Below are 4,077 nucleotides of genomic sequence, written 5' to 3' on the forward strand. Positions count from 1 at the left end.
CCCGTGTCCCCTGCATCGGCAGGCGGACTCCCAACCACTGCGCCACCAGGGAAGCCCCAGGCGAGAGATTTTTAAAAATGGTTTTGCAGAAATAGAATTTCCAAAGACTGAATCGAGTGGGCGGAGTTACTTGGACCTGGTCTGGGTGGGGTGTGTGTGTGTGTGTGTGTGTGTCTACACTTACACACAAGAACTTTCAAACATTTCCATTCCATACTTTACATGAGTTGATTTTTGTATATATGAAAATAATGCTCATGATTTTAAAGTTGAAACCGTATAAAGAAGCCAGCAGAACAATGCAGCATCTCCCAGCCAGCCCTCACGCGGGGCCACTCCGCAGAGGAAGTCTCACTGCTAATGGTGGCTGGCAAGTCCTGGGGGGAAATGCCACTCTGTCGTCCGTTCTGCCAGGCAGGACACCCCACGGCCACCGGTGAGATCAGCCCAGCCAAGGCTTTATGTGGACCCACCTCATCCTCTCCAGCAGAGGCTCCGGGCGCAGATGGTCAGTGCCGCCGCCCCTCCGAACAGCCGTGTAGGTGGGGTTTGCTTTGCTAAGTGAAGAATCGTCTTTGTGGAGATCCGCCTGCGTGAACCGTGTGACCATAACCTCGGGACAGAGTCTTCGAAGCGGGGTCGGCGGGCTTCACACTTCACAGACGCTGGTGGGGATGCAGTCCTTCATCCTCCCATCAACTGGTTCGGGGGTGCCTGGATCCCCCATGTCCCCCCTAGGGACCATCAGTGGCGGGGGGCTGGTGGGGAGGAAGTGGCGCCTCCTTTCATTGGAGTTTCTTTCATTATGAGAGCACCCTTAACTCTTTTAGGGAAAACAGGCACAAATAAAGGGGCCTCTGGCTTCTGTCACTCGCACTGACTCTGGCCCTGCGGTCCTGGCTGTCTTCCTGGGGCTCCCCTGCTCCGTGTGGAGAGTAACTGAGAAAGTCCCTAAGGATTCCCTGCTCCCTTGACAGAAGGGCAAGGGAGGGCCAGAGGGGACAGTGACCGCACAGGGGCCCAGAGCCTGATGGAAGCCCACCCACCGCCCTGGTCCCTGCTGCCAGGGCTCACCCATCCGGGAGACGGCAGAGCTACCGACTGTCGTTCTAGAAGAGTCAGGCTTGGGCTGAGCAGAGATGCCAGGGTGACCCCTGCCTTGGAAAAAGGAGCCCACTTCATGGTGGTAAGAACAGGGGGAAGGTGGCCTGTGGGCGGATCCTAGGAGACCCGGAACTTGCACAGTGAGAAGCCTGATTGGGGGAAAACTAAACGCCAAAGTCAGCACCTCTTACGACAGGGGAGTTTTGATAAAAATAGATGTCCTTCTTGTTCCTCCGATGAAGATCTTACAACATGCAGGAGATACAGCTTCCTCCAAGTTACAGTATAAATGTGTGTGTACGTGCATGTGTGTATACATAGGTATCTGAAGGTCGGTGGCTTCAAAACGGAATGAAGAAAGCCCTTCCCTTTCCAGAATCTGCTTATCACCCGTCACACCCTTGGATTTCTGATTTCCACAGGAATCTGTAATTCATGCCCCTCCATGTCTTCAATTGATCTGACTTGGAAATTTAGCCATTAAATTGGTGAACGCTCACAAAATCTCAGCGTGGTAAAAGCTGCCTCGGGCCTTACCCCCAAGCCGGAAACCATAAAGGAAACTTCACAGCTCTGGTTACACACATTGAAAACTCGTGCATGGCCAACAAAACAAACCAAAAGCTAAATCCAAAGTGAAAAGAAAAATGACAAACTGAAAAATAAACGCGTATACACTGGAGATGGGCTAAATCCTTAATGCAAAAAACTCTGGAACAAGAAAAAGACACACGGACCAAGAGAAAAATTTAAAATGCTCAGAGAACACGTACAGGCAATTTTCCAAATGGCCAATAGTAAAATAAAAAGATGTTCTACACCACCACCAGGCAAAGAAATTAAAATCAACGTGGAAAAGACTTGTCTTACCTGTGAGATTGCCAGACGCGAACGCAAGGACACAGTCCAGCCCTGCTCCCCACTCCGTGGGTGGACGGTATGTCAGCTGGGTGTTCCTGGAGGGCATTTTGGCCAAAAGGCATCCCAGTCCTCAGCCCAGGCGAGGTCACCCTGAGGAAAACTCAGCCGGCTTCCAAGGACACATCAGCAAAGATGTTCATCACAGCACTGTTTAAAAACTGTGGAAAGGGACTTCCTTGGTGGCGCAGTGGTCAAGTATCCGGCTGCCAATGCAGGGGACACGGGTTCGAGCCCTGGTCCGGGAAGATCCCACATGCCGCGGAGCAACTAAGCCCGTGCGCCACAACTACGGAGCCCGTGCGCCTAGAGCCCGTGCTCTGCAACAAAGAGAAGCCACCACAATGAGAAGCCCGCTCGCCGCAACTAGAGAAAGCCCGCACCCAACGCAGCCAAAACTAGATAAATAAATAAATAACATTTAAAAAAATAAAAACTGTGAAAAAAACCCTGCCAAAATATTTAGAGTCCCTATTTGTGGCTCATTAGGTTATTAATTACATATCTTTTCCCAAACTTCTGGTAATGCAAGAGTATGACTCATAGTGAGAAGACAGTGTTTATTAAACAATTCTCTGAAGCATGAATGCTATGTTTTCATGGCTTTCTTGACACTTGACCCCCCAATTCCCTAGGCGGATAAGGCTAGAAATAGCCCCCTTCTCATTCCTGCAGGGAAAAGCCTCTGATTTTTTTCTCCTCTCCAACTTCTGGCACTTTTTAGACAGGAAATGAAATCCCAGTTCACCCCGAGATAGGTCTGGGTCAGGGGCACGGAGGCTGGTAGGGATGGAAAGGCCGACAGCCGCCGTGTCTTGCTTTCAACCTGCCCCTCCCGCTACCCGGGCTCCACCCCCACCAGCCCTATAGCACCCTGATAGCAGTGGGGGACACCACAGGCCTCCGGTGAAGATCTCTGAACTGTTAGAAAAATCAAACCAAACCAGAAAGAACTTCAAGGCCACACAGTCAGCGAAGAGACCGGAAAACAGAACCTGTCTTACTGTGCGGGGGTGGAGGGGGGGTGTTCCTGGAAAACAGTGCTCCCTCCCCATTCCCAAACAGGTCAAACGCCCAGGACAGATGTGTCTTTAACATCTGTTTCCTCCTGTTGGAACTCAGCTGCAGGTACGCCTATGGAGCCAGTCACAGGGTGCCCCAGCCTCCACCCCAGCCTCCACAGACCCCCAAGGCCAGGCCAAGGGCCTGCACACGCTCAGGTGCTCAGTACCATTTCCTGAACGACTGAGGGATGCTCTGCTCTCCCAGGTCCCCTGCGGCTCTCAAGTCCTGGGCTTCCACTACACATGAGGCTGCCACCCGAGCTTCCCTGCTGCAGGACCCCGGCCCCTGGGCGGGTTGTTTATCCATTCTTAGCCTCAGGCTCCTTATCCCGAAGTCTGGGGTGAAGCAGGAAACGCAGACACATAGAAGCATTGGGCAAAGGCAGCGGGAGGCCTGGGCAGCTTTCCTGGAAAGAAGGCTGGCCCTGCAGCACTGGAGCTTGGGGTACTGGGGGGCAGGTGGGCACAGAGGGACCCGCTGCTTCCAGGGAGCCAGACTTGAGCTCTGCGCAGACTTAAGGCAAGGAACCACCTCATTCCAGCCGGAGGCACGGTGCTAGGCACACAGCGGACACTGGCCGTGTAGGAGCTTCTAGTAACAGGACTGCTGATGACCATAGTAACATCATCCACGATAAAAAGTAGCCCATGTGTGCGCCTCCCGGCCTGAACTTCCCACCGGGGACCGCGGAGGCAGGGCGGCGTCTGCCAACTCGGCCACTGACTCAGTGCACGCCCCCCGCTCCCGGGGCAGTTGGGGGGCAGGGGAGAGGGCGCCCAAACAGCACCGGAGGGCCCCAGCCTCTGGCCGGAGTGGGCTGGGGGTCAGACATCACTCCGACTACTCACTCCGACCGCACTGGGCGCATTTCGAGGGGCCGGCCCGAAGCTGGGGAGGGGCGGGGCGTCTCCGGAGGCTCGGGCCGCCTCCGGGCTGGGCAGGCGCGGGGCGCGAGCGCGGGCGCGGGCGCGGGCGCGGGCGCGGGCGCGG

At 54.8% G+C, this 4,077-nt stretch overlaps 1 long non-coding RNA gene across 2 annotated transcripts in view; it reads right to left on the reverse strand.

The window, feature by feature from the left end:
* The window catches only part of LOC129392679 (uncharacterized), a 6,013-nt gene extending 1,999 nt beyond the window's left edge, over positions 1-4,014 (reverse strand). Inside the window, exons 1-2 of one of the 2 annotated variants that reach the window (XR_008619029.1) lie at positions 3,936-4,014; positions 1,975-2,342 (exon numbers count right to left, since the gene is read on the reverse strand). This is a non-coding gene — a long non-coding RNA (uncharacterized lncRNA). Of the gene's footprint in view, positions 1-1,974; positions 2,343-3,253; positions 3,828-3,935 lie in introns of those variants that run through there. The other variant, XR_008619030.1, reaches the window with a different exon arrangement.
* Between the last annotated feature and the right edge of the window lie 63 nt (positions 4,015-4,077).

The sequence above is a fragment of the Physeter macrocephalus genome, chromosome 13, assembly GCF_002837175.3.
Source record: "Physeter macrocephalus isolate SW-GA chromosome 13, ASM283717v5, whole genome shotgun sequence".
Lineage (NCBI taxonomy): Eukaryota > Metazoa > Chordata > Mammalia > Artiodactyla > Physeteridae > Physeter > Physeter macrocephalus.